The following is a 15,528-nucleotide window of genomic DNA, read 5'->3' as shown; positions in this document are numbered from 1 at the left end:
ACCTGTTGGAAGTTAAAAAAAAAAAACGAAATTGGTGGCAGTGGGCAAACACAGCCAGAAATAAATATGGCAGTGAATGAGTTAAGTTAATGAAGTGCCACCCCGGTTGACACGGCAACGGGGTGGCACTTTCAATTCCAAAATGGCCACCGTGTGAATATGGTCAATATCATAGATATAGAAACCTAGATACCTCATTGGCCTCTGCAGTTCGTTGGAGCAACAGGTATCGCGGCCGCCATTTTAGAGTAGGCAAGCTGACACTCAAAGTGACTACTGGCCAATCACAGCGCGTCTAACTGACTTTTGCTGCGCGGCTGCCTCTTACGAAAAGACCCGCCCCAATCTGCCTCTGATTGGCCTACCGAACGCCCCCTTCTGTGACACACGCGGAAGCTTTCCTACTCTAAAATGGTGATACCAATCATAGACATATAAAGGTAGACGCCTCCTCTGGCTCTGAAGCGTGTGTATCTCGGACGCACTTCCGCTTCCTCTATGCTTGTGGGGGCCAGCTGTAAACTTCCGTGTGCGTCACAGAAGGGGGCGTTCGGTAGGCCAATCAGAGGAAGGTGGGGCGGGACAACTAGATTCTGACAAGTCCTGGAAAAGACGCACTGTGATTGGCCAGTAGTCAACTCGCTGTGATTGGCCAGTGCCCGTCCCCCCCGGAAATATGGTGGCCACCATACCAAGCACGTCACTCCAATGAACTGTAGAGGCCAATGAGGTATCTAGGTTTCTATATCTATGATACCAATGCCTCAGCGCCGAAGGAGGCGTCTACCTTTATGTCTATGGTCAATATGGTTTGGCCTTTGCAACAATACCGGCATTCTGAAGCATATTTGAGACAAATGTGTGTCCCAGGTGATAAAAATAATACTTTTGTTATGATACCATGAGTCCTGTTACAGAGACCACAAGATAGTGTGTGTGTGTGTGCGCTCGCACACACACAGATAATAAAATAAATTCTAATAATCACGATTAACAGCGGTGTGTTAATGCCCTAACGTTGACCAAAACATTTGTCAGACAAGCTGCAACTAAAGCTCTTTATTATGTATGTGTCCATCATGTGCATCTTCAGGTAACATTTTCGATTTAAGGTTTTTTCACAATCTGGAGGATAAACTTTCCCCCGTATGAGTCCTCATGTGTTTTCAGATGATGAGCATGGCCCATTAAGACCTGAAGCCGATCCCACAAAATGTCTTCTAAATCCTAGCAATTTTCTGAAAAACATATGTTTTTATATTAGTGGTGCTCAAACTTTTTCATGTCAAGGACCCCCAAAATGATATGTATTTGGCCGCCGACCCCCATCTCAAAATAATTTGTTAAAAATGTTCGCTTTCAAATAATATATATTCAAAGATTTGCACCCATTTTCACAATTTTCTACGATGCAGATCTATGATCTACAAGCGCTATGAGCTTGTATATCTGCTATTTTTGAATAGCCAAAGTGTAAAATAATGCTTTTTTAGCTCAAATCAAAAAATGACACAGATGCGTTCCAGGTCTTAATGGGTCAAAGCTTTTGTTTCAAACTGAACAAGCAGAGGGCTTTTCCCCCGTATGAATGCTCATGTGTGTTTTCAGATGATGGGCATGGCCAAAGCTTTTGTTGCAAACAGAGCAAGCAAATGGCTTTTCCCCTGTGTGAATCCTCATGTGTCTGTTCAGGGATGAAACTTCATTGAAGCCTTTGGTACAAACCAGACACAAGAATGGTCTTTCCTTTGTATGAATGCTCATGTGTTTTTTCAGAGATTGAGTTACACTAAAGCTTTTCCCACAAACTGAACAAGCAAAGGGTTTGTCCCCTGTGTGAATCCTCATGTGTGTTTTCAGATGATGGGCATGGCCAAAGCTTTTGTTACAAACTGAACAAGCAAATGGCCTTTCCCCTGTGTGAATCCTCATGTGTCTGTTCAGAGATGAAACTTCATTGAAGCCTTTGGTACAAACCAGACACAAGAATGGTCTTTCCTTTGCATGAACGCTCATGCGTTCTTTCAGATTAGCATCGGAACCAGAGACTTTGCCAGACTCTGTACAACAAAAGCCGTTCTTTCCTGTCTGACTCCTCATGAATGGTGTGGGATCTACAAGGAGGAGAGAGGAGGCACTGTCAGCATCAGAATGTACAAACTTCTACTAATTAGTTTGTTTTATAATGATTATTGTATTGTCTTTTAACATTTTTGTCAAGCAACACTTGTCAAAATGTGTGGATCACACGACGCTCGTCCGTCACGAGCGTCGTGGCGGAACTTCAACCTGGTTTTAGCACTTTTTTTTCCATTTACAACCGGTAGGTCCGGTACATCTACATAAACATTCAGATTTCAAATATAAAGTGCTGACCCCATGGCCACGGATGTTACAATCGGGCGGGTCAAAGTACCCGTATCTTCCATTCAATAAAAAGCATTTTAATCCTGTCGGTGGCCATTTTCTCCATATTCTTTCAACTACGCCACGCTATCGGTTGGGAGTTGTATTGCACTATTGATAAATTGTACGAGAAAATGCCCACCGATCGGATTAAAATGCTTTTTATTGAACGGCTATTTTAGGCAAAGACGTATAGGTATAGAGGGAAAAAAGAGCAGACCAAGTAAACAAAAAGTTTAATCTGAAACATAATTTTGAACAATACAGGAGATACGGGTACTTATACCCGCCCGAATTGTAACATCCGTGGCCATGGGGTAAGCACTTTATATTTGAAATCTGAACGTTTATGTAGTGTCACAACCAGGTTGAAGCTCCGACAGTCATGTTTCAGGGCTAGGCTACTCGCTAGCCTCGTTACACAAGCACTCCACCGTCTTGTTGTCGACATCTTCAGTGAAATGCTTCCATATAGAAGAACGTTGGGCGGCCTGTTGTTTAGCTGGGGCCGCCCTCACCTTCTGCTGTGTTCGCTATAATGTTACATTTTTTATACAACTAGATTCTGATGAGTCCCGGAAAAAGACTCTAACCCTATAACGAAACACTGGCTCCTTATCCAACCTGAACCCACCAACTTCACCACGGCCCACTACACACCGGACCGCTGCAATGTGCGGCGGACGAGAGTTAATACAATTGTATTTAACCCATTAAGACCGGAGGTTCCGATTCTACAAAATATTTAGATTTTTTAAAATAAAATAAATAAAGAATGAGCTTGTAGATCTGCTATTTTTGAATAGCCAAAGAAATCTAAAGTGACGCAGATACGTTCCAGGTCTTAATGGGTTAATTAACTCTCGGCATTACACTATTAGGTTCCGTTTATAATGTTTGTAATTTTAAAAAGACAACTGTTTAGGTGTGACTAGGGTTGAAATTAGCTTGCTACCTTGTAGGACTGCATAAAAATTAAACAAAAAAATATTTTAAAAAATCCCAAAACAAATCCCCCAACTATTTGACTAGTACCAACAAGGTCGTCTAGTGGTTATACTAGTTGACTAGTTGGTGAAAGCCCTACACACAGGTTCTTGGGAGACTGTGGGCGTCTGTAATTTGCGAGATCACAGAGCCAGCAGTCTAAGTACAGCTTTAAGCTACTCCCTTGCAATCCACTAGACACACAGACTCCTCAGGGCAGAAACAGATTGAATCACACAACGTCACTTTAATAAATTCTTGACCAAACTTGGAATTGTCGCACGGTAAAACGTCTGTTTTTGTGTGTGTGTGTGTGTTACTCACAGTCTGTCTCAGTGTCACTGTAGTTGCCATTCTCAAGGATGAAGGTGGGAGGCATGCAGGCAGCAGTCCTCCAGGGGGCAGCAGAGCTCAGGTCTTGACTCAGGGCTGCCGAGTTGCGCACACACACACACACACACACACACAAACGCAACCTTATAAGTATCTGTGACTGTGCGAAACAACCAAAATGCACATAATAGACCACCGAAGTCTGACGTAATTTACACATCCTTGGTTTGTCTACCTGGTTCGCGGTTTTCCACTCCCATTCTGAATCCCATAGATGTCTTTAATATCGCGTCAAATAAGAACTGTGTTCCAAAAATAAACAAATGACCCCGGCGGTTTGACTCTCATGGATATGAAGCATCAACTGACGGTGAGAAAACGATAATGTTACTTCCGCCAAATTAGTTACATTTTCGCCAGAAACAGACTGTATCAAATATAAGTGACTGACTATCATAAACGATACAGAACCTCCTCCCTGACAATTATGCCGAGACAGTTTGTTTATTTTTGGACCACAATTCTTATAGGAGACGATTCTATGATGACCCAATGTTATTCTCCATAGCGAAATTACTTTACGAACCTGGGGATGAACGAGTGACGTCAGGACTTCGGTGGTCTATGTGTGTTGAACTAACAATGGCCACATGCTGTCCTGTACAATGAGAGGATACATGTAGGGTTGCCAACCGTCCCTTGAAATACGGAATCCTCCCTTATTTAGAAACTAAAAGACGTGTCGTCCCTGGCCTTATTGAACCGATGAGGGACACGTCTTTGTTCCCTCTGACGTCACGCTCATGTCACCAGGACTCAGCCATAACCATATAAGGAGTTCCCAATGCAGCTACGCCCAAATATGGAGTGTGTTGTCTAACAATGTGTCGTCATGTTGCATCAGGCGCAAACAAATCAGTCAGCTCCATATATGGGCACAAAAGGGGGCATGCACATATATGGGCACATACTGATGACATCTAGCCTGGTAAACCCTCCCTCCGGAAATCTCATTTCCATTTGATTCAAGGAGTGAGTCTGGCCTGATCGCCCATTGTGGGGGTTTCTAGTGGAATTACCAACTAACCGAGCCAATCAGCGTCGTCACTCGTCGTTCTGTGATTGACAGCGACAGTTGGCCAATCAAGTGGCGAGTACGAGTGAGCCCGAATGGGACCGAGTGCAGCCGACAAAAATGGAACGATCCGCCATTGTTTCTGTGGCCAGTTACACTTTTTACTTTTGGTTTTAAAACGCTCTCAAACTTATTTTTTGAGGCACGGAATTTACTTGTAAGATATCGTTTGGCTATAATTTAGTTGTTTAACTTCATATATGTGGTCAATTAATCATGACAGAGCCTATTTAAAAATAAAAAATTAGAGAACCGTTAGGGGCGGGCAGTGCCACGCATGTATCCAAATAAGGCAACCTATTTTGGGCATGGCCGTCTCAAAAGTCCCGTTGCGTCACATTAGTCTGGAGGTCTGCTGATTGGCTGGGGGGGAACAACGATCATTGGCTGAAGGGGTTGTCAGTCAACGGTATTACTCCCGCCCAACTCCAGCCCACAGCCAATATTGCAGAATGGGCGATCAGGCCAGACTCACTCCTGGAATCAAATGGAAATGAGATTTCCGGAGGGAGGGTTTACCAGGCTAGATGACATCAGGGATCTCCATATATGGGCATAAAAGGGACAAGGACTGACGGATACAGAGGTCTTCATATATGGACATATCAGTCGGATCGGCAGCGTGAATGAGAAAACATGAGTATTTATTTACCTGTGGCGTTGGGTGGCTCCAATGACTGAGTATCATGGTTCACTGTCTGGCCATGGTCATCACGGCTCTTAGCTGAGAAGGAAAGGCAGTAGGAAACGTGTTTTTGACACCAAGTGATGATATATAGCAAATGTGGATCTCGCGCTCTCTGCTTCACACGTACAAACCATAGACTGTAAAAAAATGAATGGACAAAGCCACCCCCCTGCTTTCTACAGACCGAAGATGAAGCCGATAGTTCAGGAACGTGTATCCTCCCATCTTTAATATATACAGTTGGCCACGCCGGAACTCAAAACGCTATTGGTTGAGACCAGACATGTGACCAGGGAACCGGAAAACAACCCCCAAAGAATGCTATTGGTTGGGTAGCTTGTCAATCAAGAGCGGGGCGGGGAATGAATGCTATTGGTTGTGTAGGTTGTCAATCAAATCATCCCGCCCCTCCTGGAGCATAGCCTACTTTATCGTCAATTTTAGAATAAATGGGACCATAATTTAGCAGAACGCATATCCTGATGATTGAAAGGAGACTTCAAACTAGCGACTGGAAGCATATAGAATTTATGACAATTTTTATTACGGTAAGAAAATCTAGTCTAAAGTTTGTCAAAAAACCCATTCACTTGCGTTAAAATAAATTCTTTCTGACACCGCAGGTCAGCGCAGGGTAAAACAGTGCCACACTCTTCAAAATAAGAGCATTTTGTCAGTTATGGTAAAGTGTCTTCTAGTCCGTTGTTTTGCAAAGTGAGATAGGACAGCATGCATGAATGATGGAGTGATGGTGCATGAATGATGGTGGGATTTGTCAAAGGTTTGCATAATGTGATCATTGTGCATATTCTTGTGTTCATGTGTTGATGACAACGTCAGTGTGGTGGCGAGAGTATAGAAGAGGGTGAATGGGAAAATGTGAGTATTTACCTGTGGCGTTGGGTGGCTCCAATGACTGAGTATCATGGTTCACTGTCTGGCAATGGTCATCACGGCTCTTAGCTGAGAAGGCAAGGCAGTAGGATACGTGTTTTTGACTCCAAGTGATGATATAGAAAATGTGGAAGACACCCCTCTCTCTCTCTCTCTCTCTCTCTCTCCAACACACACACACACACACACACACACACACACGCACAACGTGAAACTACAAGCTCACAATTTCAGCTCATTCAAGCCTTCTTTCCCAGTACAAAAAACACATATATAACTCTGCTACGGGCGGGTGCGTGTGTGAGATGATCACGGCTGCATGCGTCACACCCGTGATATAAAAAGAAAAACCCAATAGTTTTCTGAAAAACGTATGTTTCTATATCAGTGGTGCTCAATCTTTTTCATGTCAAGGACCCCCAAAATTATGTGTATTTGGCCGCGGACCCCCATCAAAATATTTTGTTCCAGGGACCCCCCAGGAGCAACGATTTGAGTTAAAAATGTTCGCTTTAAAAATATATATATTCAAAGATTTGCACACATTTTCACGATTTTTCAAAAATAGCAGATCTACAAGCTCGTAGCGCGGCACTCGGTGCCGCGCTATGAGCTTGTATATCTGCTATTTTTGAATAGCCAAAAGTATAAAACATGATGAGTTACCCGTGGCCTGCTCCGTCTCCGATGACTGGGTGTAGTTGGATCTGTGGCGTTCTCTCTGAAGGCGCTGAGCTGAGAAATGAAGACGGTTGTATATAATGTTGATAATAGTAGGGCTGGATGCCGTATCCACAATACAGCGGTGCAGTAATGCAGGGGTCTTCAACAGGGGGTCCGGAGAGTTACTACAGGGGGTCCGCCAAATATTTGTGTGATATGATTTTTTTTTTTACCTTAACCACTTGAACCCTAACATCCCTTTTCTGAGGAGAACTTGAGACAAAAATAGCCGATCTACAAGCTCATAACTTGTAGATCGGCTATTTTTGGCAAAGACGTATAGGTATTGAGGGAAAAAAGAGCAGACCAAGTAAACAAAAAAAGTTTAATCTGAAACATAATTTTGTACAATATAGAGGGGGTCCCTGCTTCATCTCTCTCAGCTAGGGGGTCCTTGGCCTGAAAAGGTTGAAGACCCCTGCAGTAATGCATACCGCGGCGTCGGGTTCATTACCGTGAAAATATATTTTTGGGAGTGTAAGTTATACGAGGGCATATTGTGTGATATGAAATGAAAAGTTTACCATGATTAACAATTATCATTGTTTAGTGTGACTGTGATTGTGAATGCAACAAATGAAAATGTATGAGTATGTAATCAGGAATTACCTCTGGCCTCGGACGTCTCCAATGAGCGTGTGAGGGCAGAGCGGAGGCGATTGCGCTCGCGGCGTTCATCTGAGAAAAGAGATGACATGTATAGGTGTTATTATCACATGTTTATGCAATGTTACTTCATACATACATTTGTGTACACACACACACACACACACACACACACACACACACACACACACACACACACACACAGGAGGGGGTTGTGTTTTTTATTTTGTATCTTATCCACACACACACACACACACGATGGACGACCGTGGATTTCTACTACCTTACACTATACTGTATACTATCTTAACATTCTTATATTGTACCATTATATACTGCATACACATTATTGTTGTACTATATTATATTATCATATGCTGTCTTACACTATTATATTTGCTACTATTGTTTTTGCTAATACTTGTATCTCTCTCTCTGTCTCTCCCCCCGACACGGTCGAGGCAGAAGGCCCCTACCCTAGAGCCTAGGGGTCTGCGTGACATTTCTTCCAGTTAAGGGGGAGTTTTTCGTTGCCACTGTCGCAAAATGTCTTGCTCAGGGTGGGACTGTCGGGTCTCTGCTCTACATGTAAAGTGTCTTGAGACAACTTGTTGTGATTTGACACTTTAATAAAATTGAATTGAATTATACGAGTTCATATTGTGTGACATGAAATGAAAAGTTTACCATAATAATAGTGTGAGTGTGATTATTCATGAACATATCCTCATGCATGACATAGACCTATTCTAGCCTGCTGGTGTGGTATCGGCCAGGGTCGTGTCGTGGGGCGGTCGGCTCTTTAAGAGCAGATCTACCAAGCTCAGATCGCATCGTGAGTCGACGCGTTGTTAGTTTGTAAATCAGTTATTTTTCTGAGTCCCAGAGTGTTGCACTTTTGCTGTAGAAATATGAGATTTACAACCCCTTATAAGAGGGGGGAGGCACCCCAGGGGCCGACAGGAGTCAGAGCAGGGACAGTCCATTGTTAAACTTAATTTACTTACAAGCTGCATGCGTTCTAATCCTGACATTATTGTTTATGTGCCTAGAGTGTACAGACAGTGTTCATGTAACAGGTTTGTTCGTTCTATGTTGAATTAATTGAATGTTTTGAAATAGCTTGGGTTAGAGTCACCAGTGTCATTCTCATATATATACCCTGTCGTACAATAGCATCACATGTCAAAAAGAGCAGATCTACAAGCTCACCGATCTTGTAGATCTGCTATTTCGAGCATCGATTGACGGCATTCACGGCACTGACACAAAAAATACGACGGCTTTATTTTCTACAAACGGAGATAGGTTCCCTATATTCCTTAATCGTAATAGTTTTTATCTGAGATAAGGCTTTCCAATAATCTTTGACAGATTCCACTAACGTCATGGTCATGGAATATAAACATTTGGAACGATGCCGCGGCCACACGGACTGGTTAACGACGAGAGATGAGAGAAAACATCTTCCAGGTTGGATTTGAAAGACTTTTGATTTCATATCACACAATATGCGCTCGTATAACTTCCACTCCCAAAAATATATTTTTGGTGGGATATAAAAAAAATGCAGCCGTTTTTAACACATCAGGTGCCAGAGGTTTATTAAAATATTGTACGTTCAGTGCCTGCTATTCTTCCATCCACTTACGTCGATACATTTCGTGCTGTAGAAGCCCCGACGCGGAAGTGCATGTAAACAAAGCGTGCATGCGAGACGGCGGATCGAAAACGGCTCACTTCCACCACGTTAAAAAGAAATGGAGATATTAAGCTTTTAGTTAAGGAGTTAACATTGGAGCGGCCGACCGGAAGGATTTTTGACATGGATCCACAGCCGGCCTCTCCTTCTTAGAGACTCCTTGGATGATCCCAAAGTTTCGTTAGAGCGCCCCACGTATAAAAAAATAATGGGTCAAAAACGGTTCGTTTTTTGGGCACACAATGTGTTAAAGAACCGCGGTCGGTTTTATAAAGCCACCGTCGTCATTATTATTATTATTGTTATTATGACCTATGCTGCTGCATTGTCTGAAGTAAGCCGAACAAAAATAAGTTTTACTCAAGAGTAAAACTTCTTTTTGTTCGGCTTACTTCAGACAATAAACTGCATGGGATGGGATGCGGTAAATACCGCCGTACCGGCAGTAAACGGGGATTAATTACCGTGGAAAATTAAAATCCATACCGCCCCAGAAAGTAGTATATAATGTTGTGTCCAATAAATGACATATTTGTTGTTGTGTGAATGCAACAAATGTAATGTATGAGTGTAATCGGTAATTAGTAATTACCTCTGGCCTTGGACGACTCCAATGAGCGTGTCTTAGCAGAGTGGAGGCGATTGCGCTCGCGGCGTTCCTCTGAGAAATGAGATGACATGTATAGGTGTTATTATTATCACATGTTTATACATGAAGAAAATGTGGACGCAGGCAGAATATGTTTGCGTTTGTACCCGGAGACACACACACAGCCAGTAATTAATGAATTGGGCTACACTTCAATATGTTCAATATGACTAATCGGCCATGCGCGTGTGTGCGTGGCAGTGTGTGCGTGGCCGTGTGTGCGCATTCTTTACATAGGTGGCAGTTAGACGCGTCACACGTGCGAAGGCACAGACCGAGACAGCGTGCAAGTGAAGACACAAAAATAAATGTGCAATATGTTGTGTGTTATGAATGAATGGATGTTGTGTGTTATGAATGAATGGGAGTATGTATTTAGGAGGTTATTATTGCAATCGTGGAGTGTGTGCGTCCGCCTGCTTGATGTGTGCTTGTGTGGGTCTGCAGAGGGAAAAAGTCGGCAGTACAGCACACAGCACACAGCACACACACACACCGTGTGATGGGGGCGGGACCGTCATTTTCCATAAACAAACAGTGGGAGCAGGACAGGACTCGGAGTCACGCAGAATTAAAGTAGCAAACTATTAGTACAAATGCTGTGCTCAGTAATACACATGGCTACATATTATTGAATGACAAATGGTAATCATATTTGGCTGAGAAGAGCAGAGCATGACTCTCCACACACACACACACACACACACACACACACACACACACACACACACACACACACACACACACACACACACACACACACACACACACACACACACACACACACACACACACACACACACACACACACACTATTGAAAATAAGCACATGATCAAAATAAACAATAACACATTTACCTTCCATGCGTAGTCGATTCCGTGGCTCACACAGTAAAGTCCGTTTTCTCCGAGGCATAGTAACCCTGATAAATTGGCAAACATTTGGTGATTATTAGAAGTGGAGACACCTGTGAAGGTGGAAAAGTAGATGGTTGCCTAGGCAGAGCCATGAGACATTTTTGTAGCAAGTTAGGAGAGAATTGGACGACTGCTTGGCTCTGAGTTAGTAATGTGTGCATACCTACAGGCTGGCTGGACCGGGCTTCAATTAGGTAGCAAGATGATGATACATAAATATACTATACTATATAGTGCTATATAATATTATATAATACAGGTTTTTAACCACTTAACCCATTAAGACCTGAGGCAATTGTTAAAAATGTTTTCTAAATCCTATCTAAATAAAAAAAAATCCAAACTCGGTGCCACGCCATGAGCTTGTAGATCTGCTATTTTTGAATAGCCAAAGAAATCTAAAGTGACACAGATGCGTTAATGGGTTAAAGGGATATTTCACTTTTTTGGCTCATTTCATCGTCTACTCAGACAGTTTTTAAGTTGCTTGATTCAGTATTTAGATATTTGATATTTATTTTATCAGACACGCCTCCTTCCTACACAAACCCATTGTAACGTCAAACTCAACTTCAAACTCCATTTTAACCATGATAGATTCATCAAGAACACCCGTTCTTGGTTCTGGTGACTCATCCTGCCCTCCTAATACGTGAGGGAGCAGTGTTTTTTCATTTATTAAAAAAATATATATTTGGAAAATTAAAAGATTTATATAATTATAAAAGAGAAAAGCAATCGAAAAAAGACGGCCCCCTCACGTATTAGGAGGGCAGTATGAGTCACCAGAACCAAGAGCGGGTGTTCTTGATGAATCTATCATGGTTAAAAAAGTTACAATGGGTTTGTATAGGAAGGGGACGTGTCTGATCAAATTAATATCAAATATCTAAATAATGAATCCAGCAACTTAAAAACTGTCTGAGTGTTCACAAAAGCAGTAGATGTAGATGATAAAATGACCCAACATTTTTTTTAAAACCTTCTAAACTTAGTAAACTAACTCATACAGGCTGTTAACCACTGGATAGTTCATCCCCAAAATGACACCCCATGGAGACTTGAATTCATGGATATTGATGTTTCATGTTTTTGTCGCATTCTTAAGCCAATAATTTGATGAACAGCGGACCGGTAGGCAGTGGTTCCGGTAGCCCCTTTCGGGACCCTGTTTACCTTTTTTGTATTTGGGAAGGCGGTATCCAGGGTCCCTTGTCGCTCAAAGCACTCTCTCTCGTAGTCGCGGGTACCACTGTCTCGTCTCGGGCTAATAGCTAACTGACAAGCTGCACGTCCTACGCATACCTCTATGGTCCTACGGTACTGCCTCTGATTGGCAAGCTCCTACATGCTTGCATGGGAATCACAACGCGGGGAGGCGGGACATGGGAAGTGGAGCAGAGTGTGAAAGAGGAGCTTAAGGTTTACTAAATGATTAAAAATGTTAAACGGCATCGCCGATCCGAGCGCATTAATGCAGATTAACCGCGCGTTAGTATTGCTCTTTTTGGTACCTTTGAGAAATCTCTGCAACTTATAAGCGACGAGCTATTAGCCCGAGACGAGACAGTGGTACCCGCGACTACGAGAGAGAGTGCTTTGAGCGACAAGGGACCCTGGATACCGCCTTCCCAAATACAAAAAAGGTAAACAGGGTCCCGAAAGGGGCTATGGTTCCGGTAGGAGACACAAAGGTGTCTCCTACCGGAACCACTGCCGGTCATGAAATTATTGTCTTAGGAATGAGACAAAAACTAAAAAATCACACCCTGTGTGAAGGTAGCGGCGCCTTTGATACATTTTGTCATCGATATGTGTTTATAATGTGTTTATAGCCATGTGTCACGTGAAGCTTGACCAATCACTTTGTTGACGGGTCTGACCCGTTGAGGATCTAACTTACCTACCTAGAAGGAGACTTTAGCCAAATGAATAATAAAATGAAATTATTAAATATTTCTAGATATTACTCATTGTTTATTTAGTCATTGTTTATATAGACATCTAATGATGTCATGAATAGTAACATAGTGATGTCATGAATAGTGACCAATCAGAACGTTGACGGACCTGACCAATCAGAACGTTGACGGACCTGACCAATCAGAACCTTGGCGAGCCTGACCAATCAGAACGTTGACGCAAAAGCCAGGTATAGAGGGCTAATATCCGCTCTATACCTAAAGGTATAGAACGGCTAGCGCCGCTAAAAATATCCATGAATTTAAGTCTCCATGGGGTGACTAATCCATAGGAAAAGAAAGTCATTTTGGGGGTGAACTATCCCTTTAAACCCTCTAGACTTAGTATACTAACTCTAGTATACTATACTCAGTGGTGGAAAGTAACTAAGTAAATTTACTCAAGTACTGTACTTGAGTATTTTCAGTGCTTTTACTTCTACTCCACTACATCTCAGAGGCAAATATTGCACTTTTACTCTACTACAATTATTCGAAAACTTTAGTTATTTATATATTACAAAACATACATTAACCACTTTAGCCCTATTGCCTCGGTATAACCTAGGCTATTTGAAAACAGCAGATCTACAAGCTCACAACGCTTGTTGCTATTTTCAAACATTTTAGTACTTTTACATTTGGTACTTTAAATGCATTTTGATGCCAATACTTTAGTACTTTTACTCAAGTACATTTTGAACACCAGACTTGTACTTGAAACAGAGAGCTCCTACATTGCAGTATTATACTTTTACTTAAGTAAAACATTTGAATAATTTTTCCACCACTGGTCAGACATGAAAATGTTTGAACCACTGGTTTAAACAACATTAGGAAACAAACCCAAATAAACAACTACACTTTAGATACAGGGGTCTTCAACAGGGGTCCGGGACCCCTGGGGGTCCTCAGAGCTACTATAGGGGGTCCACCAAATCTTTGTGTGATAGGATTTCGTTTTTTTTACATTAACCACTTGAACCCTACAATTCATTTTCTGAAGGGAACATTAGCCGAAAATAGCAGATCTACAAGCTCTCAACGCCTCGCAGCGCGAGGCGTTGAGAGCTTGTAGATCTGCTATTTTTGGCAAAGAGGCTATAGGTGTAGAGGGAAAAAATAGCAGACGAAGTAAAAAAAAAAACTTTAATCTGAAACACAATTTTATACATATAGAGTAGGGGGTCCCTGCTTCATCCATCTCTCAGCTAGGGGGTCCTTGGCCTGAAAACGTTGAAAACCCCTGGCTTTAGAAACAAGCCCAAAAAAAATAAAGATAAAACTATATTTACACGTGACTTTACAGAAAAACAAGTCGCTTATAATAAGCAGACATGGCAACACTGCTTAGACGCTATAAATGCTACGTTAGCATTCATAGCATCTAAGTTGTTTGCGGCCAACGCGACACTTCTAAACCACTCAACATTCTGTCCGAATGTTCATCAAAACACAGACAAGACGATCATAAGGACGTATTCAACCGTTTAAGAGCATAAACACTCATTTTGTACCTGAAAAGTTGAGATGTATTTCAATGAAGTTCTTCAGCACCACGTACAGCGTACAGTCCGTCACGCACGGCTGAGCTCCTCCCCCTTCCTTCCTCCGCAGGCCTGACCAACCGATTACAGAGCAGACTCAACAAGCAGATCACAGATTGTTTTATTGTTTTTTATTTTATTTTTATTGTTAATCCATTAAAATAAAACGTTTTAACCTCTCTCACGGGACAAGTTCTGTACATTCACATATTCTCACAACATTGTTTCACATGTTATAGCTATGCCACAAAATGCCTGCTATGCCTATGCCACAAAAAAAAAATCAAACTGTTTTTTTTGAATGATGTTTTGCATAGTAATGTATATCTGTCTGTCATTATAAATGTCACTATGAATTGAGTACAAAGGACCCCAATGGAAACAAGCCAATGGCTTTCTTGGGTTTTAAATCCTTTTAGCTGACCATGTATTGATATTGATATTGAACTGTACTTTCATTGTGCTTTTTTCCCGCAAACTGTTAACAAAGTATTCAATCAATCAATCAATAGGACTAGGCCTAGGCCTATAATATTTTCATTTAACTTACTTCCTTTTGTATAAATCTGTATCACTGAACCTTTTTTTTGCAAACTGTTAATAAGGTATTCAATCAATCAATCAATCAATCATGTCCCTGGATCAGTTCTCCAAATAACCTGAACATATGGTAAAGGGGTCTTCAACAGGGGGTCCGGGGCCCCTAGGGGGTCCTCAGAGTTACGACAGGGCTCCGCACAATCTTTGTGTGATATGATTTTTTTCCCCTTAACCACCTGAACCCTAGAATCCCTTTTCTGAAGAGAACTTCGCGAGGCGTTGTGAGCTTGTAGATCTGCTATTTTTGGCAAAGAGGTGTTTGGTGTAGAGGGAAAAAAGAGCAGACCAAGTAAACAAAAAAGTTGAATCTGAAACACAATTTTATACAATATAGAGTAGGGGGTCCCTGCTTCATCTCTCTCTCAGCTAGGGGGTCCTT

The 15,528-nt window shown here is 42.0% G+C and overlaps 1 pseudogene across 1 annotated transcript in view; it reads right to left on the bottom strand.

Annotated features, from left to right (window-relative positions):
• The window catches only part of LOC311048653, a 115,613-nt pseudogene extending 101,008 nt beyond the window's left edge, over positions 1-14,605 (bottom strand). Inside the window, exons 1-7 of the transcript in view lie at positions 14,520-14,605; positions 10,982-11,046; positions 10,067-10,135; positions 7,776-7,844; positions 7,110-7,178; positions 6,441-6,512; positions 5,514-5,585 (exon numbers count right to left, since the gene is read on the bottom strand). The product of the transcript in view is annotated as an uncharacterized misc_RNA (transcript). The remainder of the gene's footprint in view (positions 1-5,513; positions 5,586-6,440; positions 6,513-7,109; positions 7,179-7,775; positions 7,845-10,066; positions 10,136-10,981; positions 11,047-14,519) is intronic.
• Between the last annotated feature and the right edge of the window lie 923 nt (positions 14,606-15,528).

This window comes from Gymnoscopelus microlampas (assembly GCF_963454915.1).
Source record: "Gymnoscopelus microlampas genome assembly, chromosome: 7".
Classification (NCBI taxonomy): domain Eukaryota; kingdom Metazoa; phylum Chordata; class Actinopteri; order Myctophiformes; family Myctophidae; genus Gymnoscopelus; species Gymnoscopelus microlampas.
Note: the sequence above shows the minus strand (reverse complement) of the source record. Positions and strands in the feature narration are given on the sequence as shown.